Genomic DNA, 25505 nt, shown 5'->3' with positions numbered 1-25505 from the left:
ATTTCATGTTCGGGAACGCATTTTGCTTGTTCGCAACTCTTTTTGTGTGCTCAGGGGAAAATATTGCGCGAAGTTACCCACGCGGCCACGAAGGGCGCCGCCATCTTGTATTTCACTCTATGCTATGGTTCCGGGCCTGCTTTTCTATCCTCCCTCAATCTTTGCAATCCTTAGTTTTTTACACTGTTTTTCACATTTTTTTTATTTATTATCCATCTCTCTCTGTCTCTAAGTCTATATTTTGCATTTCATTTCTACTTTTACTGTTTTTTTTTACTTTTCTACTGTTTTATATTACTTCCTTCTTTAAGCTTCTACTTCTTCCCCTAACTTTATTTTTTCCCTCTAACTTTTCTTTTCTGCCTCCCACACACCCCAGAGTCATGGCGAAGGGTAGAGGCACTACCGGCTCCAAGGGCAAGTCGCATGCACCCAAGAGCCGCCTGCCTTGCGGCAGACTGCACCCTGCAGGGGTGCTGGCCCGGCAGCTTTTTTGCGAGGCGGAGTTGACTGTTTTTTTTGTGCAGTGCCACCTCCCCTTGACCTTGGCAGCAGGTGGCAGGCCAGGCTCCGGGTACCCTACCCAGGAGCGTCACCACCGATGGGCAAAGGTGCGCCGGGCAGTGTTTCACTGCTCAGGGGTCCGGCACCCCCATAACCAGCTGGCCCACCGGTGGTCAGCCATCCTGGACAGGGAGCAGGACCTGTTGGACCTGCTAGGTGTCGAGGTAGTGGGGCATGGTGAGTAGCTAATATATAGTAGTATAAGGATTGTGTATAATTTTTTTACGAATAACAAGAATACTGCTGCTTACATTGCAGTAAAATTACATTTCAAAATCTTCTGTGATTGAAGGACACAGGTGCTCGGCGCTACTCTTACTTGTTTGCAACTTTGCGCTCGCTTGGGCTGATTATTATGAAAGAGTTTACTTTAGAGAACTTAAGTTAGGTATTGCTAGAGAGACTCTTTAGTCCTTCCTTTGTCCTCCTGTCAAATAGTGGTGGATGGATTGATACTAGGTTTAGTTAGTATTAGTTGATCATTTTTTAGTGTGACGCATCCTCTGTCACTGAGTGCTGCTTACCCCAGTCCTTAGTTGAACCTTTTGTAGTTTGTTTAGTGAGTGGTAGGCTTAGCAGTGTCAGTCAGTAGCAGAACATCAGACGCAACCAACCAACAATTTAGTGTATGAACAAATTTACGCATGTGCATGTGTCCTCCATCTCATCTATGCATTTTTGATGGCTAAAAAAAATGGAAATGCAGACTTAGTGAACAATTAGCCCGTCTGAAATAGGTGGGCTAGGTCAGGTGGTACTTAGGCTTAGTTAGTATTCTGGAATCAGAATGGAACACTGGATTAGTGTTCATCAATAAGTAGACGGTCTGTGAATCCCGTAAGCCAGTAGTCGATCTGATTAGATAGGTCAATTTTATTGCAATTGTTGTTTCCTAAAATGTTTTTTGAGCATTTTTTTAAATAATGTATTTGTTTCACAATCACATCAATCATTAATGTTTGTCTCTTTCTTTATTATACCTTACATGAGCAGCACCCAGGGGCAAGAAGACGGGGTCTGAGTCAGTGGGACAACCAGAGGACCTCTCCTCTACCGAGGGCCCTGCTGTTGGCCCCTGTAAGTCCTCCATTGGTTAATATTAACAGTTATATTTCCCTAACTTTTACTGCACCTTATTTTTTTTAAACTATTAGTTCTGGTTCCACTTCCTAATTCTATTTTTTATAAAATCTTCTTTGATCTTCTTGACTATCTGTTTCTAAATACTGGTTATCCCTGCCTCTAAATTCTAACTGCCTCTGCTATGACTCTCTGTACTACTACTATTAGTCTGTCTGTAGCTAAGCTTGCCCAGTTGGCCACTCTTCATTTAAGGTTTTGAATAAAACTCAGATTGACCAATAGCTCTAGCCACTGAGTCCAGTCCTTTGGGTTGTTCTCTTCTAGTCTTCTTACTCTTGAGGCTCTGACAATTCCCACCAACAAAATGCCCAACCAGACATTTGACTATTTTTGATAGGATATAGTACATACTACTAATGTTGTGGGGATTCTGCACAGCCACATACAGAACTATGCACAAGAAAATAGGATGTTGGTGATGGGAGGTTAGACCTTCCTCACACCTCAATCAGAACCCACAATCCCCTGACTGACTAGCTATAGTGTCTCATTAGGTTCCCGAACCCCCGAGCCAAAGATACCCAATTATTACACAACCCAGAAAATAACACCCTTTCGCTCACTCACTCGTGTAAGTCCACCAACACACCAAATACCACAGAGTCTATGTGTAAGTTCAAAAGGTTTATTTTCAACTAACAAGCTCTGTACGTTGTTCTATAAAATTCAGTGTACTTCAGCCAGCTCCAACAGCAAAATGCATAAGATTAAAACAATGAACATTGGTGCAAGTACATGATAGAAGACAAAAAATCAGTGCAAATTCTGGGAGACCCTTCACTGCAGTACGTAGAAGTACTTGTTACATGCATCATAAGCTCTGCAAATCTCTGATTTGTAGAAGGACATCTTTTGACTGTTATGAGAAAAATGGTGTGCGTTAGATAGTATAATGCAGGCATTTCTCAGTCATGCCAAAAAGTGTAACATGTACATGTTATGGCTAAGCAATACGGACTAACCGAACTCCATAACAAAGTGACTTGGTTTTCGACCTCTTGTACGCCACGCTCAGACAGCAGCTGTATGAGCTCATGTGGGCTCAAAGGTGTCTACTGCACAACAAACTGCGAGGTAACATGCACAAGACATGAAGCTAAAATGATTGCATGGCTCAGGGTAACTTTGCAAAGAGTAGAGTAGACTATAATGACCCTAGGGACCATAACACTACTAGTGTCTACTGACTCTACTCTAGTACCCAATTTGGACTAGTGATGTATGTTGTATATGTATGTATTATTTTTTTTCCAATCTTGGTAGTGAAAACGAATAAAGAGATGGAAATGTACAGGCATCTAAAAATGTGTAATTTTTTTCTAGGCGTACTACCGACCACCAGTGCCGGCGGGGGCAGGAGATGTGGCAGCGGCACCTGCAGGAGCTACTACAGGGGATGAGCCAGCAACAGCGGTGGGTGATGGTAAGTTATATTCCTTACTTATTGACATTACAATAGCGGGAAGGGTGTACTGAACACTCACTGTACTGTTGAGACTTAGTAAGTATGAAGTTATAGTAAACATTAGACGGTTGAAGAAGACACCCTTTACTTAGCAATGGCATTAGCAAAAGCATTAGCAGCTTGAGTTGAGTAACCAATGGTCTCTTCTATCTGACTCCAACTCAGCTGTGAAAGTTTTATGGAGAAGACTAAAAGTCAGATCAGATGACCTTGATGGATGTGTTGAAGAAAAAGGGAAAGAAGGGTGGAAGGAGGAAGGACGGGCGGGATGTAATATGATTGGCAGAGAAGGATACGTTGAAAGCATGCATAGGTGGCTGATAGGAATCAGATGCATGAGTTGTTGAAGGATGGGTGGAAGGTGAAAGAAGATGCCTGCCTGGGTGGGCGACACAGCATGGGTGGATACTGGATAGCAAGAATCATCACTGGTGTTTGGGTCAAACTCAAAGCCAAGGCAAGCAAGGAAGGAGCGGACGCATGGGTGGTTGTTGGTGAAACAAACTAAGGTTTGTTGAGAGATTAAGAAGAATGATAGACATTTACTTTGAATGGATGGGTGCCTAGATATATTCATCATAGACAGCATAGGTGGAGACTGTCATTGGATGCAGAGTCTTAGTTCGAAGAGAATGTAAAAGAAACCGCGCCAGAGTAGCAACGCCGAGGGGAATATAATAACTTGTATTTTCAGAATACAGTTAACTCACGGTAGTTTGCAAGCACATCATATATATATTGTGTATAGTTATCAAGCGCCTTCCTCCGACTCCGAGGACCACTCCCTACCTATGTCAATTTATTTTCGACTGTGTCAGCCATCCTGCAAAGGGTGGCCTATCTCTTGGTTACACAATCAATCAAACAAAGTGCCTTATGCAGTAGCGGTCGGTGGTGGGAGTGCTGCCGGGTGGTGATGGGGGGAGGGGCATGGTGGGGGGTAGTAAACTATAGATTACGGCCAAATACAGGTAAGTAAACATAAAAATAAATAAAATGAATTTCATTGTGCGCACTGACCGCCAAATGCGATGCAGTGTGTGCAACAAAATTAGTTTTATTTATTTATGTTTACTTACCTGAATTCGGCCGTAATCCATAGTTTGCTAACCTCCACCCTGCCCCTCCCCCTCCCCACGTCACCGCCCGGCTGCACTCCCACCACCGATCGCTACTGACCTTATGTCGTCGTCCCATATAGAAGCAATGATTAGTGGATCAGATATATAATCTGCCTTTTTGTAGTAGGAAGGGTGAAAGTGAAATTGTGCAATTGCCCTTTATGTAACAGAGAGAGTATGGCCAGTGCCACCCGTAATAGAAAAATACGAGCTTCCCCATCTGCAGACAGTAATATTAAATAAAACTAACGGGAGTCTGCGTCATGACTCGTATGTTTGTCTTGGGTGCAAGCTTAGCTGACTGAGCTGGCATGCCGCCTACGACAAGGTTGTGTAATTTCACTAAACTAGAGATAAGAAGAAGACTGGTGTACTGTGTACTGAAGTCAAAGTGCTAGTATAATGCCTGAAACTCCCACAAATGTAAGAGGCCGAGGAAGTGGGAGCATAGATACTTACCACAAATGTTGGGCTCGATTCACAGAACTAACTTAAGACAAAATCCTAAACTTACTACTTTTGGTATTCACAGAAGTTAGGATTTTGTCTTAAATTTATCTTAAGACAGACTTAAGACAAACTTAAGACAAACTTAAGACAGACTTAAGACAGACTTAAGACAAACTTAAGACAGACTTAAGACAGACTTAAGACAGACATAAGTTAGAATTTTGTCTTAAGTTTGTCTTAAGTCTGTCTTAAGTCTGTCTTAAGTTTGTCTTAAGTTTGTCTTAAGTTTGTCTTAAGTCTGTCTTAAGTCTGTCTTAACTCTTAAGTTTGTCTTAAGACAAACTTAAGACAAAATCCTAACTTCTGTGAATTCCAAAAGTAGTAAGTTTAGGATTTTGTCTTAAATTAGTTCTGTGAATCGGCCCCGTTATGTACTGTGTTTGCTAGTGCTACTGTGCGGTAAAAAAACAATGGTTCTGGTGTGACCAAAAGGTCCAATAATAGAGTGATCCTAAGGAGAGCACTTATGGTTAGAGAGTTGAAGATTAATTATTTTAAAGGAGCAAAAAAAAAATAATGTACATAGGGACATAAGTCAATTCATGTGAAACATTTATTTCCACAACAATAGAATTCAGGTGCTCACACAATAAGTGAAAGAGGCGTGACGTGCAGAGTGATGGTGAAGTTTAAAATAATGGCATCGCATTGACAACAATAGTGTAAAACTCCTCAAGCAACTTTATCAAACAGTAAGAGTTTTGTTGTAAAGGGTCAACGGCGTTTCGATCTCAACTGTTCGAGATCATAATCAGGACATATAACGGGTGAGCAAGCTGAATTGATGCAATTATTCGTAGCGCAAGGAAGAGCAATTGAGGGCTTCAGAAAACAGCTGAGGGTAGACGAGTTCACCCAGATTAATTTGCTGAAGGTACCAGCGTGAGAATATCACGTGTGTGTAAACTTGAAAAGCAGGGTCAGCTGTATAAGTTGCGCTTAACGATTTGCTGCCAATATGTTCAGTTAAAGTCACTCCCAGTTCATATTTGGAAAGCCTTGGGAGAGGAGCTCAGTGCGTCATGCTGCTTAGGCTGTTCACGTTTTCCTCGCACTAAACGTGGTCTTGAACAAAAATGTTAATGCAGTGTGCAAAACACAGGACCCTGAAATAGCCACCATCTTTCATGGACCTAACTACATTACTGCCATTGTCCGTGGCAACAAAACCAATGTTGAGCCCTCTTGGGCGCAGCCACTCAAAGACCTTGCTGTTAAACTCATACAAAATGTTTGCAGCAGTATGAGATTTCTCCATGGCAAACATGGCTACAGTTGCATGTTTGTAAGTGGCATGAAAAATCTCAGCAGCGTCAACACCCGCAGATATCTGTTCTCTAACCCCCACAAAAGAGATCCAGTGTGCAGTGATTCACATGTAATCAGTGGCTTGACAACTGGTCCACATGTCTGTTGTCAGGTGGATACTCTGAACAGCACTCTGCTTCAAGGCTTTTCCAAGCAATTCCAGCACGTCGTGATGTAGTGCTGGAACAGCAACTCTGGCAAAATAGTAGCGGCTGGGAACCTGCCATTTTGGGCAGATGGCTGTCACAAATTCCAGAAAACCCACCGCTTCAACAAAAGAAAAAGGGAGAAGGTCCAGTGCTAACATTTTAGCCAGCTTTGCATTGTACGAACGTGCTATTGGGTGGTTGCGTTCGTACTGCCCCTCCCCCCTAAACATGCTGATAATGGTAGGCTGCATGGTTTTCCTTTCTCTTAGGCTCAACGACGCACTTTTTTTCATTGCGGTACTTCTTGCTGTCTCAGGCTGACTCTTACTCTTGTGCCACTGAGATGTTGCTGAAGATGTGGGCGATGATAACACTGCACTGCTGGGGACAGTGCTACTTTTTGTACCACTACCAGAGAGAATGTCTCCCTGTCCTTCCTCTTCCACCGTGATCGAATCTTCTTTTTCTACTCGTTTATCCCCACCAACACCAATGGTTGCAGTTTTTATGCCACGAAGGTGGTCCTCCCAGTCGATCAAGTGGTGTTTTGTCAGATGGGTTATTTGGCCTCCGGTACAATAGTTTGTACCAAACTTACCCCGACTATCTGAGGAATTACAAATGGAGCATATAACAAAGTTCTGGGGAGCTTACCGTTTGCCTCCTGCTTAAGATGCCTCTTCCAATGCCGGATGAACTGGAGGGTGTGCGTTGAATTTGACTCTGTGCAGTACCACTACCTTCTTCTACTGAGTTGGTGGTTGTGCTGGATGTAGGTTGCTGCCGGACCTTTGCTAATGCAAATATGGAAGCTGTAGGTCGTGTTGGTATTACCTGTGTTGGAGGTATGCGTGCTACATCCCTGGCAGCGATTTTGGATAGGGTAATAATGTTGGTCTCCATTTCCTCGGAGAGTCATGCTTGTGATGACTGGCTCATCATCATCATCCTGCTGTTCAACATCAACCTCCATAAGTGTAAGGATTTCTGGAACCTTCCTTTTCCCTAGCCTGGTCTTGGGACATGTCTCCCTCTCAGGCTCAGTTTGTGGCTTCCAAGTGGCATCTAGATCATCAGAAGGGGGGCCTGGCAAAGAACTTGATGGACAAACCCTCCTTTTTCTTGCTGGGGATTTGGAAGACAATGGATATTCTGAATGAGTGGCTTCCTCTTCTTCTTCCTCTGCATGAGGCTCAATTTCCTGAACTGCCCCTACTTCGGGAGAAACAACAACTACTATTGCCGGCGGTGGTTGTGGCTGTTGTTGACCACTTATCTGCTGTGTTTCCTCCGGCATTGATTGGGTACTACTTTGTGATAGCGATAGGTTTAGCTCAGACTCAGCATCACTGGTTTCCACCATTAGGCTGGCTACCTCTTCCACACTCATGAGCTTGGGCCTTTGTTGGTGGGTTGGGCCCACTGATGCGGAGGTGCTGCCCCCAGCTTGCCCCCCAGACACCGCTGCTGCAGGTGTCATTTTTGGTTTCCCAAAAAAGGTTTTGGGCGGCACACCAGACTTAAGTGTCACTTCCTTCTTCTGTTCCTCCTTCTCAATAGCAACTTTCTTGGTACTGGAGGACCTGGTACCTGGTTTCTTTGGGGCCATCTTTTTCAGATGTCAGCATCACTCAGTTGTACAAGTTGCAGAGATGTCTGGTCAGGTCACTCACACGTCACGTCGTGTACAGCAGCAGGACCTCTGTCTGGCAGCACAACGGGCGATGATGTCACACCTACTCCTCAGTCTTTTGTGCACCTAAAAGCAAAACAGCCAGAAGAACATCAGTCAAACGATAGTACAATCAAACTAATATAATATATAACTTAGTGTGTGGTGGTCACAATTATTACATTTTAGTAACTCAGTGAACAACAACAGTGTAGTCATTTATGAGACTTTGACAACAAGGCCAGGGCTTTCCTGGTGTACTGTGTACACTCAGGAAGAATAAGAATAGCAAAGAACAAAAACAAAAATGTAGTGGAGCCTGTTAGGCCTACATTTGTGCATCACGTGGGATGGATGCAGCATCAGGGAGCTGCAGCTGGCAATGGGGATGGATTTGGAAGCAGTAAGACAAGAGGAACAATGGAAAGACACGCAGGCCTATGTGGCAAAAAAGCACACTACTAACTACCACCACAAAATGGCCCCGAGCCACATGGTCACTCACATGCACAAGGCACGGTAAACAATAAACTCAAGCAGACCTATATGGCCAGACAAAGGATGCCTGATAAACAACACAGATTTAATTCAAAAACAAAAATCCACATGGCTAAAAACAGATTGGAAAGTTACACAACAACCACAACAACACATACAAATGAAAAAAGGCATTTATTTAACACACCCAAAAAGAGAAATATACCCCCAATAAAACAAACATTTTGCAATTCAATCCAATGCCATCCATGCCCTAAATGAAATTCAACAGACACCACAGAAACAGTTGTTTCATGCACCCATGAGTACCTCTGGGCCTACTGGCTGAAAAGGCCTAACACACACCCAAAAAGTGAACTCCCCCCCCAAAAAAAACATTTTACAATTCAATCCAATGCCATCCATGCCCTAAATGATGCTTAAATTCAACAGACAACCCAAAAACAGTCGTTTCATGCACTCATGATGATTGATGAGTACCTCTGGGCCTACTGGCAGACTAGGCCACAAGCTTGGAGGCCTATGGCAAAAGCAAGGTGGCTGGTCCCACAAAATGGCCGCCACCACATGGCCAGGCCACCCACAACAACAAGAAAAGGAAGACAAGACAGACAATGCAGGCCTATGGCAAAAGCACAATGCCTGGCTTCACAAAATGGCCACCACCCACATGGTCAGGCCACACACAATAACAAGAAAGTGAAAACAAAGGTCAGGACCAGGAAGTTGGAGACTCTGGGGAACTTCCTTCCTGTTTAAAAATTGTAGAAAAGAAAAATGCTAAAAAAACTACAGCCAAATGACAATCTGAGGAGTTTTTTTAGCAAAATGAACAAAATCATCTTTTTCTAGAAGGTTTTATGCTGCTCGAGAGATATTCTTCGCCAGATTGCAAATTCTGATTGTTCGGCATCACGATCTTCACAAAAAGTCATTATCGCGTGCGCGAACACGCATATTGAGCTCGCGAAGAAGAAAAAAAGTGTAAGTCTGTGTTGTCGCGTAGTGCGGAGTTGCCAAAACTACGCGAGCTGAACACCTAGGGTTACCTACTGGCTGAAAAGTCCTATTTATTTAACACACACCAAAAAACTGAAATTCCACCCAAAAACCCACATTTTGCAATTCAATCCAATGCCATCCATGCCATCAATGATGTTAAAATTCAACAGACAACACAGAAACAGTTTTTATGCACCGATAATGACTACCTCTGGCCCTACTGGCAGACTAGGCCACAAGCTTGGATCTGAAGCCTATGGCAAAAGCAAGCACACTGTCTTACTCCACAAAATGGCCACCACCCACATGGCCAGGCCACCCACAATAACAAGAAAGTGAAGACAGACAATGAATGCAGGTCTATGGCAAAGGCACACTGCCTGGATGGATCCACAAAATGGCCGCTAGCCACCCACAACAAAAAGAAATGGAAGACAGACAATGCAAGCCTATGGCAAAAGCACACTGCCTTACTCCACAAAATGGCCACCACCCACATGGCCAAGCCACCCACAATAACAAGAAAGTGAAGACAGACAATGAATGTAGGCCTATGGCAAAAGCACACTGCCTGGATGGCTAAACAAAATGGCCGCTAGCCACCCACAACAAATAGAAATGGAAGACAGACAATGCAAACCTATGGCAAAAGCACACTGCCTGCCTTCACAATATGGCCGCCACCCACATGGCCAGGTCACAACAACAACAAGCATAAGCCAAGGGGAACAAAGAAAAGACATCCAGGCCCATATGGAAAAAGCAGCACACTACTAAACTACCACCATGAAATGGCCACAAGCCACATGGTCACTCACTGTCACAACAGGCCATGGAAAACAATGAACTCAAGCAGGCCTATATATGACCAGACAAATTGGGCCTGCTAAACAACACAGCTTTAATAGAAAAATGCAAAAACGAAAATCAACAAGGCTACAAAACGTTGGAAAGTTCCACAGCAAGCACACACACACATCCAACAAAGGTATTTATTTATTAACACACACACCCAAAAAGTGAAATACACCCCAACCACATTTAGCAATTCAATCCAATGCCATCCATGCCGTACATGATGTTTAAATTCAACAGACACCACAGAAACATGCACCCATGGGTACCTCTGGGCCTACTGGATGAAATTTCAAAGAAAAACAACTAGGCTCCTACTGAAACTACAGGCCACCCACAACAATACATTTTAAAAATGATGAAACTCCCAACAAAATGTAGGTACAAACAAGCCCCAATCAAACAAACAAGTACACCAATTCTCCAACTTACTTGTAAAATCTCAAATCCAAAAGTCCTCAAATCCAATCCAATGATATGATGCAGCAGACAGACACAAAAAATGATTCATCCAGCTCCAAATCACCAATGAAAGTGAACAGCACATGGACAATACACTGGGCGGAGCCTGCTGGACAGGAACAGGAAGTTGGAGACTCAGGGGCACTTCCTTCCTCTTGAAAAAAAATATGTAAAAAAAGAAAAAGGGCTCGCACATAAAACTACAGCCAAATCACAATCTGAGGAGTTTTTTTTTAGCAAACTGATCATTTTCGAGAAGGCTTTATGATACTCAAGAGATATTCTTCGCCAGATTGTAGTTTCTGCGTGTTCGGGATCGCGATCTTACCAACACTGCCGCCGGAAGTCAGATCACACTCTCGCGGGATCATGCGGCCAGATTTCAAATCTCGTGGCGCACTCGAACAGATAGGAAATGTCGTCGGCGAACGCAGAATCATGGTAAGTCATTACCGCGCGTGACAATGCATATTGAGCACGCAAATAAGAAAAACATTGTAGATTGCATAGTATTTGTAACTACGCGTTGTACGCGAACCGCAAAGTTACTGAAACTCCGCAAACTCCGCAAGTGTAGCGTTATTCACCGTCTAGGGTTACTGAATAGTCTGTGCTCTGCCTTCACACAAAGCACCTAACAAACCCACATTGTCACTGCAGCCGGCTTGGGGTCAGGACAGGGGAGGCAGAAAATGCCATGCACTTCATAGAACCTTTCCAGAAGCTTCTCCCACATTCCAGAAGAAGGGCACCAGGGTATAAAAATAGGACCTTCAGACCTACTCTTAAGTTTAGTACTGGACCTGTGGAAGGACTCTCAGAGGTCTGCTTGCTGCTGGAAGTTGCTGTGCAATCTACTAGGCCTGGGCGAGAATTCCGTTCCGCTCGCGGAAATTGCGATAATTTGACATTTTCACATCAAAATTTCCGCAATCCGCATCTTACCGTAATTTTTTTTCTTGCTCGCGCTGTAAAAAAACACATTCTCGCGTGCGCGCGATCGCCTTACCTGAATCCCCGTGTTCGCCGACAAGTTTTCCCAATCCGGTCGCGTTCTCCACAAGATGTTGGATTGTTGGTAGCCATTTGCGCTGTCACGCGACAGTTTGCGCCTGCAATAACGTCATTTGTCGCACGATCACGTCATTCGTCGCGCGATCACGTCTTTCTTCTTGCAATCATGCAGAGTATGAGATGATTGAGATCTCGAACACGTCATTCTCCACCGCGAGCGAGAGCGTGAGGATGCGGGCACGTCATATCGAACGCGAGCGGGCGGGACAAGTGAAAACAAGATGGCCGCGCCCGTGAGCAACCGCATGGGTAAGTTGGCGATACCGCGAACGGGCGGGAAAAAAACTTCCACGTCTTCGCAATATTTCCGCGTGTTTGCGGAGATTTTTAACATTTTCTCAATAGTTTGCGAAAGTGAATTTCGCAAATTCCACCCACCCCTACAATCTACAAGACTTTTGCTGTACCTGGAATTACTGCTTTGCTACCTGGAGCCTGCCTTGAAACCTCAGAGGCCAGCCCTGCTGTTGAGCCCTACATCTTCAACTGCACCCAAGACTACCAGAGTCACTTCAAGTGCTAGTTTACTGGTCTCCTGTTCAGAGCCATAGGAACAGAAAAGTCTCCAACCATCTTGAACCCTCACCTGGACCCAGTCTGAGTGAGTCCGTGACCCCCAAGAGGTCCCACCAGTCCCAGACACTGGGTTGTGTTGCTAAAGGTGCCTCGATGGTCAAATCCCTAAACTGCGGAACTGTTGGTACGAAAATGCTCTGAGAACAAGGAGACCAGGGCCACCCTGTTCGAATATCCTACCAAGGTGCATTACAAGTTGGATTGACTTCACAATTTCACCAGCTACGTTTTTCTTAGAAGCAGTAAATCCTTTTCAGTGGTCCTTTGCTAAAGGGATATCTGGCTTTGTGGAACTGACTTCAGCCACAGCCTTCTGCCTCATCTAGCTGGAGATTTTTGACTTCCATTTTGGAGAAATTTTCACCACGGCTTTGACTCCTCAGACAACTTCTGCAGGCTTGTCCAACTGAACTTTACCATCTCATAATAGTGCTGGCAGGCCTAATCCACTACTTGTATCTGAACTGAGACCCATTGTGGTCAGCCATTTATTTCGACTTTGACCCAGTTTTGCGCGACTAGCTGTCTGTGGTTGCTGCATTGAACGTTTAGGTGGTAGCGTTTAGTAAAACTTAAAAAAAATCATAACTCAGTTTTTACTGATCAGATTTTTGTCGTTTATATGTCAAATCATTTATTCACATGTACTCTATTTTTCTAGATCGGGTTAGGATTGTCTTGTGTTGTTCTTTCATTTTATTACTGTGTGTGTGATAGATAAATACTTTACACATTGCCTCTAAGTTAAGCTTCATTGCTTTTTGTGCCAAACTACCCAGGGTTATGACTTAGTTAGTGACTTTTTGTAGTTCACCCTGAGAGGGATTTTGGCTATTGATTGGCCAGGGTTCACACCCCAGTCAACCAACAACCCAATTTCTAACAAAGGGTCACTTAGAATTTAGCAAACAGGAACCCCCTCTATACATTTACAGATAACCTGACCCATCAACCTCTTGGTTGCGCCACCACAATTACTGGTGGATGAACTGTCAGGTTTCCATTGGTAGTGCCTCTGCCTACTCTGCCATCAAAACTCTCTGGTAGTGAAGCCCTGCAGTCACATGTTTGCTGGGCCCATGTGTATTTAGCCTAACAGTATTTAGGGCAGAACCTTTGCTGCTGCTATTCCCAGGTGTGTCTGCCATGGAAAGTGTAGTGATTCTTAACAAGAAAATCCAACAATGGCCCCCGTTCAAGGACAAAACTCCTTGCTCATCAGTGCTATTTTTATTTTGCTTTTCAGAAACAAACTGCTCTAAGCTTGTGAAAATGTAAGTAACAGACAGAGCTGACCAAAACCATACATGGCATTTTACTTCGCATTGACAGGTGCATATGGGAATGTATCGGATGCACTTTCATCACAGTTATTCCCGTCAGTGAAGATGGGGCCTCTAATGTTGTGGGCAGTTCTTCACCAGGAAGCAAGAGGCCTGGGCCTCCACTGACCTGACAGGCAGGAGAGCCATACGCATGAAGGAGCTCATCTCTTTATTCACACTGCAATTTTTTAAAACCTTCTATGTTGTCTCACTTTCCTTCCAGCCACGCTTCCTGACACGCTGTGGCTTGTTCCTATTACTGTGTAATATAATTGCCCTCCTGCAGCCTTCTAACTGCCAGGTCGTAAAACTGTGGGGGCCTCATTTGAAGAAGCAGTGTTAAAGCAGCCTCATACATGATTAGATTATTCTGTTTGAGAATGTAAATTTAATTCCCATACATCAATAGCAATGCCTTTTTATGAGTATATAAACACTTTTGTTATTCAGAAAAAGTGGTTTAGACTCATAAAAGATGCATAAAAAAAAGTTGATGGGTGGTGGGAACTTAGAAAGCATATTTCCAAGGAAGGAACGTGAAGTGATTACACAAACACAGGTAAGTGAAGGAGCACTAAGTTTAATGACTGTTCGTCTCCACAGCCTCCAGGGAACTGTCACAGCAGACACTGGAATTCAAACAGCAACATTCCATAGCTCATAAGATGACATCACAACCAAGACAGGCAGGTTAGTAGATTACTACAACATTTCCCACCTTTTATAAAAGTTACAATAGTATAAAAGAAACAGAACACAGAGAGAGAATAGAAGTAAAATAGAAAAAAACAACAGTATGAAAGAAATAGAGAAAAAAAAAACCACAAGAACAACAATACTGTCTAAATACACTTCATAAGGAATAATGAAGAACCAATGCATTATGAAAGCTGAAAGCAGGTAGAAGTCTAAACATTAAGAAAGACTATAAATCCAAGCGTTTAGGAGGAACGTTTCTCCTTAAGCTCCTGCGTAACAAAGGAGAATTCAATTGAGCTTGACCCAACTCACCATCCTCCCCGATACCACTCCCAAGTCCCAGTTTGAGAACCTAATTTTTGGGAATATTGTGAATCCTGGAACAATTCCACCAATTCTTTCCAATTTTTTCCAATGACTCCTAAAGCAAAACGTGAAATAGCATCAACTTTAACAGGAGGACTGAACTTTGATAAACCCCTAGGCATTTTGACTGGAAGCTTGATTTTAACCCAATCACCAACAGAAATCTTGTTAATAAAGGAATTCTTGTTGAAATTAGTAGATGCACCAGATGTGGTATTGTTTGCACCCAAACCAGAATCATGAGAAACAAACAAAGAACCGTCCGAACCCCCAACCTTATAACGCAAGCCCCACTTCATCTTCCACGCAGGACACATGTCAAAAGTTGCAACTCTTCCACGCAACAGCTCAAAAGCACTCTTTCCCATAGCTTGTGTAGCAGTTATGCGATACGCCCATAGCATGCTATGAACGGCTTCCTTGATGTCAATACCATTAGACACAGCCCACTGTACACACTAAACCAGGATGCGATTCATGCACTCAATGAAGCCATTGGTCTGAGGATGATATAAAGCCACAGAGCAATGCTTAATGCCAGACTGGGATACAAACTCAGACATCTCCCTCAAAGTAAATTGGACACCATTATCCAAGACAATCTCTTTGGGAAAGCCTTCCCTAGCAAACAAACTTTGAAAAAAATAAATGACCTCACTAGTATTAGGCTCAATCATAAAATGAACCTCCCACCACTTACTGTGATAATCCGCCACAACTAGAGCAAATTTGTATCTGTGGGGGAGAGCATTAAAAGGCCCTACAAAATCAACAGCAAGGTTCATCTAAGGCTTGGTAGGTGGTGCAACTACTTGAACAGGAGGCGTGACAATCTTGATAACCTTATCACTCAAGCAGCAGATCACACACTCCTTGACAACCTAATCAATTTGCCTGTCCATCGAAGGCCACCAATAGACAGAGCGAATTCTTCTCTTAGTGCTGGTTTGCCCCAAATGACCCTCATGACCCAGCATAATTATGCGTGACATCAAGGATACAGGAGGTACAAATTTGTCACCTCGCAATACTAACTCTCCCCCCTCCAAAGTTAGTTCATCAGAAATTTTGGAAAAGGGTTGAAGCTCAGCATCTAAATGCTTCTCTTTAGGCTAACCTAGAACGATGTGTTACTTTACTCTCTTAAGAACAGAATCAAATTGCACTGCATCAAACCATTCCTTCTCAGAAAAACCTCCCAATCCACAAACATCCACTGTAGCAATCAAACACTCCTCATCATCATAACAGACAGACAACTCCTCCAGTGCCAGAGGAAGGGGAGATCTGGACAGAAAATTTGCCCTAATATTTTTCCCTCCTGGAATGTGCGCGACATCGAAGATGTACTGCAACAACTTAGAACTCAATCTTACTATCCTCAGAGTATGGTCTTTGACAATGTGACCATTGAGAATAGGGGTAAGTGGCTTGTGGTCCGTTAATAACTTGAAAAACTTTCCCCACAAAAAACACTTAAACCTTTCAACTGCCCAGCAGCAAGCCAACAACTCCCATTCAATGACCGAGTAGTTCTTCTCACTTGGCCGCAAAGCTCGAGACACAAACCCAACGGTATGCTCCTTGCCTTGTCTTAATTGGGTAATCATGCCACCCAATCCATCCAAGCTTGCATCCACTGACACAATGCACCGTAAAAGAGGATCAAAAGGTGTGAGAATCTTACATGTACCAAGTTCCTCCTTAATGTGAATAAACTTGTCCTGGCACACCTGATTCCACACAAAAATGACTTTCCTCTTGAGAAGCTCACACAGATGGACCGTTTTAGCTGCAGAATTGTTGATAAATTTGAAATAGAACTCACACACACCCAGAAATGAAGAAACCTGTTCCTTTGACTTAGGACAAGGAGCATTACGAATGGCCTCAATCAAACCTTCTCTTGGTTTAATACCTTCGCCCGAAATCCGAGGTACTCAATGGATTCTTGACCGAACACACATTTAAGTTTATTGGCTACAATACCTCTTTCCTGTTACATAGATAGCACTTTTGAGACCTGTCTGTCATGAGAATTTTTGCACTTCCCAGCAACCAAAATGTCATCCTGGAAGACAACAGTATCCTCCAAACCCTCGAGTACACTTTCCATAATACGCTGAAAGGCCGATGCAGCGGAGGCAAGCCCAAAAGGCATTCTCCTAAACAGAAAAGTGCCGATATGTGAAGCAAATGCAGTCACAGGCTTACAACTTGGGTCCAACTCCACCTGATGTAAGGTGGATGAGAGATCTATTTTCGAAAAAAACTTGCAACCAGCAAATTTGGCAAGAATGTCATCAATGCGAGGAAGCGGATGGGAATCAACCCAAATCTCTTTATTAAGACTGTGCAAATCAATGCATACCCTAAGTTTACCATTTTCTTACAGGCCACGACCAATGGAGACAACCATAGGGAAGACTCCACAGGTTCAATAACACCAGACTCACACAACCTTTTAAGTTCATCAGAAAGATCATCTCTCACACTGTACGGCACATTACGCAATTTGTGCTTTACTGGGGTAGCCTTATCCTTTACTTTAATGTGGGGTTTAAATCCTTTAATGCACTCCAAATTGTCAGCAAACACATTCTTGAACTTTTCACTCCATTCAATCAAACACTCACCCCGTACTGTCTCATTCACAACCGACACTTGCTCCCTCGTACCTGGACTAAGGGTCATGCCAAATAACCCTTGGTGATACCACCCCAAAATGTTAAGTCCTTTCTTCACCACATACACCTTCCCAGAGGTACACCTCTCTTTGAAAATCAAACTAGTTTCAAAAATCCCTCTGAGCTCGATTTTCCTGCCCTAATAAGATACAGGATTCCTGTCAGGAGCTTCCAAAGGTTTGTCCTGCCAAACACTAATAAACAATTGTTCTGTAATCATTGTCATGCGCGCCTCTGAATCAACCAAGAGTTGAATAGACTTACCATCAACAATCACCTCAACAACAGGATCCACACACTTGTCAGCATCATCTTTAACAACAATGGGCAAACACGAGAATTTGGGAAATGTGAATGAAAACCACACTTCATGCACACATTCTTTTGTAGATTAAACTTTTTCTCAGGTCTGTTAAGAGAATTCTTGTTACCACTAGTTACATTAACTTGTTTTCTGATAACTCTTTATTTTCTTTTACTGCCCCAACACTTGTTTTTTCAGGTTTCAATTCTTTAGAAGCCAACTGAGACAATTCTATACTTTTAACAATAGCAATAGTCTATTGCAGAGTTGGGTTTTTTAACGTCAACAACTTTTCTTGAAATTTTTTGTCACTGCAATGCACAACATCTGATCCCTTATCAGTTGCGAAGTGAACTGCTCAAACTCACACTCAGATGCGAGAATACGTAATGCTGCGACATAGGATACAATACTTTTATCATTAGCTTGGTGTCTGGTAAAAAATGTATGTCTCGCTACAACAAGACTACCTTCTACATCAATTTTTTTTTCCAACATGGCTACCGCTAAATCATACTCATTGAGGGGTTCCTCACCTTCTGGAACTTCCAAAGGGGGTAAATGTTCAAAAACAGCTTGCCCCTCTAGACCTAAGTTGTGTTCTTGAATAAACCTCCTTCGTTTCGCTCCGAACCTAATGCCCCCTATAGCTCCTAAATACTTAGTGAATGCTCTATACCAAACCTTCCATCTTATAGGAGGGTCCCCCAGAAGCTGTAAAAAAGGAGGAGGAGCTTGGATACTCTGCATCCTAAATAAAACAGTACGGCGAATTACAAATAACACAATGCGTAACAACAAAAAGGATGTAAAATCAATCATGCACCTGCATTACCCTGTAAAAATGCACGAAAGCGAAGGATGTAAAATAAACCATGCACCTGTGTTACCCTGTAAAAATGCAGAAAAATGCAAGAAATCAAACAGTCACTATAATAAAAAATTAGCATAAAGTCACACACCAAAACTAAAAAAAACATTGCACATCAACTGATGGACGAAAAGTACTTGTTGTAAACTGCTCCTCCAGTAAACCGCCGTCTGAGAAAGTAAACGTCACACCCACGTTGCACAACAGTTGATGAACAAAGAGAACTATGTTCTATGTATTGGCTCCTTTTATTGTTTTATTGTTCTTATGTCTTGTACTGCTTGTTAAGATATTTGTCATATCGAAATAAAGCCTAATGATGATGATGATGTTATAAACAGCTCCTCCTGTAGATCACCTCCCTCGTAGATGGTATGTGTCACGCCCAGCAGACTGTGTTCTACTAGCGAAAACATAGCCATAAAACACACAAGCCTCCGTGGAACGTCCGATGAGCAATTAGAAATACTTCCCAGATAGTCAAAACATTCCACATTTGTGGACAAATACCAGAGAAGGCTGCCCGTAAGACGTGAGAGTCTTCGTCACTGGTTGTTAGGGAAACACACCACACTCTGCGGGGAGACCGCGCGCTGATAACACTTCATGCATTGAATACGCTTCACAAACAGCACCACGAAGATTCTAATACGTCATCACACAGAGATGGAAGCTGATGGAGAAGGATCAGGAGCGCCGATAAATGGTGACAGAGTACAGGAACACATAAGAAAGCACATTTACAGTACCTCAAAAATGTACCCCGTTTGGCTTCAATGAGGATTGGAAATGGGCTGCAAAGCAGGACTGTAGGACTCCTTTGACACATAGGAGGATGAAAGACTCATGAGGCTTTCTGAGCTGTGCAGCACAAACAGTTCTATAACAATGACATGGTTCACTTCACAGACACCTGGACCGACGTCCTAATGATGACAGATAGAAAGTGACCCTTTGAAGTCGACTTCAAATCCGTGGAAACTTAAACAGAGAACGGTCATCTGTACACCACCGGAACACACCAGGCTGCTGCAGCTGTACATGTGGATGGAGACACTGAACGGTCAGACCAACTCGTCGCCAAATTTGAAGTGATTACACAAACACAGGTAAGTGAAGGAGCACTGAGTTTAATGACCGTTCGTCTCCACAGCCTCCAGGGAACTGTCACAGCAGACACTGGATTTCAAACAGCAACATTCCATAGCTCATAAGATGACATCACAACCAAGACAGGCAGGTTAGCAGATTACTACAGAACGGTAGTAGAAATATGAAAGAAGAACAACCTTAAAATTCATAGTGTGCTGTATTCTAAATAGTCTGTCTACGGTAGAAAAAAATCCAATTGCACATATCTACAAATATGCATTCAGAAAGTCCTCTAAGTGATTGAATGTCAGAATTCTTAAATGTTTTCCTGTTGTACATCAGGAACCCTGCGACTGACTGAGGTTTGGGCAACTGCCTGGGAAATCATTGGGATTTCAAATTCTCAGAAATCTTCAGGTTTCTGAATCTTTTTATGAACTAGGACGCAATAATACCTTTCTTTATATCCATATTCAAATAGCTACTGACTCTTCTTAAAATGGTTCCTTTTACTGTAAATGTTATTTTTGAATAGCCTCTACTACATTGTGATTTGTTGTCGATATATTATAGTACATAAAATGATTTTACACTGAAACAATTACGTGTGGAAACTCGACGTATTCCACAGAAGAATGCAAAATGATAATTAGCATTTTCCTTCTAAATTGCAAATTGTTTCTGATTCCACAGCGAGGAAACTTAGTAACCAGTTTAATGCATTCATCTAAAAACACTGTGCTATCAGGCCAGAAAATATACACCTTCCACTTTTCCATTCCTTACAAAGCTTGGTGACTGTTTTGGACACACTTAAATGAGATTATTATAGACCGAGAAATTGTGTCTGCCTTAATTGCAAAAAATCTTGGCTTTCACACTGTGAACATAATTGGCACCGACTAAGCATTAAATGAGTCAGATTTTTGCCAGTTATACGCACACCTGGTGCCTCTGCCACTTCAAAATGCCCATACATTGAACCTGGAGACTTCCCACATAGGCTTTGAAGAATTAACGAGATAGGCAAAGAAAGACATGAACCAATATGCTTAATATTTAAGTTGATACATAACGAACACCATGTGTGATTTCATTCAAACAAAGCACTGTACTTCCATTCTGCACTGAAAAGTCAATGGAATTAGAAGCTCATTTATGAGTACAGACGTATTGCTGCGGCAAAGGCAGTGAAGCGTCACAAAAAGGTATGCTGTGGTACGACATGAATGCACACTATTAATTTAAGGTTCCAAGGAGCGTCAAAAATATTGACGCATCCATGGGACAGATGGTACAGAGAAATATGATGCATTTGCAGCCAAAGTGATGTTAGTCTGCTTTGCCGGTCGTAAAGCAATTTTTACGTCCTGCAAATCAACTTGCATCACATTGGAGTGAGTCAGGCATCAAAAAATCAAGCAAGGCATAGAAAAAAATATCCCAACATATCAAAAGGAGGAAATAACAGTCAGGGCAACAACGCCAAAACCATCCAGGATGTCCAGACAGAGCCCCAGGGGAAGAGGAAGAGTTATTTTAGTGAGGAAGAGAACCAAACATTAATAACTGACGTGAGAAGGAATTAACACCTTCTCTTTATTACCACCAAATTGCAAACTCTCCAATTTTCAGTTGTCTCAGAGCCATGGATCAATGGATGTCTTGGAGCCATCTCAAATTGAATGCTTCCAAAATAGAAACACTCACGTGTGGCAATTAGAAATAGTATGATCCACTTGCCTCCTGGCCTGATGAACTGGGATCACCACCTAAAGAATCGGAGGAAGTAAGAAACCTCGGAATGACTATGGAATCCAAGCTATCGATGAATGCCCAAGTGGACAAACTAGCAAGATCAAGCTTTGTCACTACAAAACTCTGCGACTAATCTTCCCCCATTTGGGATTTCCACCCAAGGTCCAAGCTACCATCCCATTGTTCTGTCCAAACTCGATTATGCCAATAGCCTCTACCACGGATCACCTTTAACGACCATGAAAAGACTATAATGGATTCTAAACTCCGCTGCCAGACTACTCTTGCATATCAAACCGCAAGACCACATCTCACCTGCCTTGAAAGCCCTGCATTGGTTACCGGTTGCCAGAAGATCCACGTTCAAGCTGCAGTGTATCACCCACAAAGCGATACATGGAACTGGACTGCTCTTCATCAGGAATAAAATCACCAAACACATTCAACAAAGGAACTTCCACTCTACTGCAATCCTCTGCTGATGACGTCAGATATTACATCACTGTATTTAGACACCTATTTACCCATGTCTTCTTCCATTAATCTTTAGCTATACATATATTACAAATATTTATTTTTCAAAAAGACACATATGTAATCAGTGATGTAATATCTGACGTCATCAGCAGAGGATTGCGGTCGCGTGAGTTATAGTTGCCTGCACTAACTATAACGGGGGAATTTCATTGTGTTTTTTACGAGGGAAATGTCCAGCTAACTATAACATGTGTGAAACCTATGGTTTTTTAAGTGAATTTGCTAGGTTTTTTAAATGCTAATTCCTAACTATAACGTGTGTGAAACCTATGGTTTTTTAAGTGAATATATATATATATATATATTATCTACTGGCGGTCGCCAGTAGATAGTTATAGTTACAACCTAGTTTCCATAGGAAATCTCAAAATTCTATTTTGAATAACTTTGGCGCCGGTTGACGAATCCTCACGAAATTTTCAAAACTAATGGGGTGCTCTGTTCAGCTCCTACTCTGAAAGTCTCGGGGTGATTCGTCAAGCGGGGGCCGAGAACAAGGGGGGTCCCAAAACGCGTCTTCCCCATGCATTTTTCCATAGGACCTTTAGTCGCAGCTACAGCCCGAACGGCTGAACAGAATTATGTGAAATTTGGCAGAGAGGTAGCCATAAGGTCAAGGAAGTGCCTTTTGCAGGTCTGGTGTAAATCTGTTCAGTATTTACAGAGAAAATAGCATTTAAAAGCATATCAATATCTATACGCGCGCAGGTTTTTAAATGCTAATTTCTAACTATAACATCCCTGAAACCTATGTTTTTTTCAGTGAATTTCAAAGGTTTTTTAAATGCTAATTTCTAACTATTCCTACTGAGGTAGGACATGTGCAGAATGAGGAAGAAAAGGGCAGAAAGAAGCAAGAGAAACTGCAGAAAGATGCAACAGAGGTGTGGAAAGAGGCCTTCTTGCAAAGTCATCCTGTGCCCACAACGTTTTGCTGACTGGTACTGGTGGTAACTGACTCTGACTAACCAGGCCCGGAGCCAGTGTTGACATCGTCCCTGTGTGCTCTTATTTTAGAAATGTGAATGACCTTGTCATCTCCTCTGTAGTGTGTATATGTAAGCCTTCTCATCATCAGAATGTTGTCACCCAATCTATGGGTGGTCTGCATTAGGTATTTATACTTTTGGGAATACAGACACCAAACTGGACCTAATATTCCAAAATAGGACCATACTAGCAATGAGTGCAAAGCAAACACATCCTCACCTTTTCTGCTGTTATACCTACTCCTGTTCACCCCAGCAGTCCCTTGCACTCCTTCAAGCCACGGTTAACTATAGATGCCTTTTGAAGACATGTTATGTTATGTTTATTTGTTAAGCTTTCTACCACGTCATGGGTATTCTGGCACTGAAGCAGGAGTCATTCTAGCCTAACCTAGGACTGGCAAGTGTGTCCATTCAAGAGCAAGATGTTCAGCGGAATTCAAGAACAATGGAAGTGGCTTTGATGTGTAGCAGCAGATTGTTCCAGGCTTTCGGAGTAATGTAGGAGAAGGCCTGACCACCGATTCTGGTTGTGCATATGCGTGGGATATGTACAAATAGGAGTCCAGCACTTTGGAGATGTCTAGGTGGGAGTGAAGTGAGAGCCGGCACTTGCGGTAGGCTGGGCCGAAGGGACTGTGCCATCGGATATGATAGTTCCATATTTGCTATCTGTATTTGTGTGGCTGGATCAAATAGAGCTAATTTTTATTACTGGGCAGAGAGTGAATCCGCTCCGCAGCTTTGGGTAATTCACTCATCAGGTAGGTCATCCTGACCCCCAGGGTGGGGCTCTTCGCCCCTAAGCAAAAATATCTGCCTGCTACTTTGTTTCAGGTATTCAAAACATTCAGTTGCTTTTCCCTAACAGCTGACAGGTTAGGACTGGAGATCCTGGGGCAGTTTTCAGCACATCGTAGAAGGGTAGCAGAGCAGAATCACAGATTCCAAATATTGTCTGAATTGGACACCCATCCACATTGATCAACTTTTAAAACTTCCCTTGGACCCTCAAGAAAATACACAAGTTCTCAACTTCTTATTCGACCTACAGTAAATCTCAGTTGGTGCTTCCACAACCACTTTTTATGTCTGGCTCAACAGCGCATCTGATTGCATGAACTGTTGGTACTGATTCTTTAAAATACGCATAGAGTGGACTGGAGTTGTATTTCTCTTTCACCTTATGCTATTGGCTATTTGGTCTATCATTCCACGATATATGGTGTATTTGCATTGCAATGCATGAGGGACAGTTTTCTCACATTAAGTAATTTATCTCAAAGGTGGACTCCATCCAGAAAGCAATCAGCTTGTTTTGTATTTTCACGAAAGCAAGCTTTAATATTTAGTCAGGCCTTAAAATGCAAATCAGAACTATGGGATTGTCAATGTGAGTTTCAAAACGCAGCTCTCGCTTGCATTCCCTCTTGGGTACCAGCGCTAATAGATAATAGTATAGTCCTACTTCACTTAACTCTCAATTATGCAGCTCCACTGAATGTGTCTGTTATTACAATCTCATTGTTAAATCTCGCTGATGTTCTGGTAATCCATTTATATTCTTGACTGTTCTTTGTTTACTTCACCACCACAAATGATGTCAGGTTGATTGACCTGTGTGGGCACCTTCTTCCTGCTCCTACCTTAGTGGTGTGCAGAAGTGGACTGTGTCTGTTGTCCTGCAACAATTCTCTTGAATGTGTGCAGGGCCTTGTAACTGAGTGAGCAGGATAAGTAATGGTCCTGACACCAGGTCTCTGTATATAATACACCTTCAAAATACAGAGAAAAGAAAAAACTGAGGTAGCTGAAGCGTGCTTCTTTTACTAGCGCTCCCCTAAGTAGAAAGTGCTTCAGGTTGTGTGGCCACCAAGCTACCAAGGCTGCTCTCCTGGACCAGAGCTCCACTGATGCACAGACCTGATAGTCACTCTCAGCAGCAACAATTGATCAGAGACTCTGGCAGCATCAGTGTATTACAGATGGATGAAAAGCTGTTTGTTTACAAGAGTTCAGTGGTCATGAGTGTAAACAAAGAAGCAAGCAAATGCCGTACATTTTTCTAAAGGGGTCATGAGACTCCAACAACTCATAGGCAAACCAAGGCCTGAAGGGTGGCATGTCGTAGTGTGCGTGTTAGGTGATGGGGATCCAGGATGGCCGCACAAATCCTATGTTACGTCCTTGAGTATGTTGTTCCATCCTTGAGTGTGTTTTACATTACTAAAGGTGATTAATTCTGCTAGATCTACATTTTGGTTTAGATGAATAAATAGAGGCTGCGACTTGGAGACATCTTACAATCCAAAATGTAAACTACCAGGCACACATCTTTTAACTATGTGTATGATAACACAGCATCGGAGATGTTGTCATATCTTGTTGTTCCAAGTACCTTGAAGCCTTGTTTTTAATAGGGCCACTTTATCTGTAGAAAGAGGTGTCATGCCATTTGGCGGAGCACAGGATGAGATA

This window comes from Triturus cristatus, chromosome 1_2 (assembly GCF_964204655.1).
Source record: "Triturus cristatus chromosome 1_2, aTriCri1.1, whole genome shotgun sequence".
NCBI classification, from domain to species: Eukaryota; Metazoa; Chordata; class Amphibia; order Caudata; family Salamandridae; genus Triturus; species Triturus cristatus.
The sequence above is the reverse complement of the archived record's forward strand: the minus strand, read 5'-3'. Positions refer to the sequence as shown.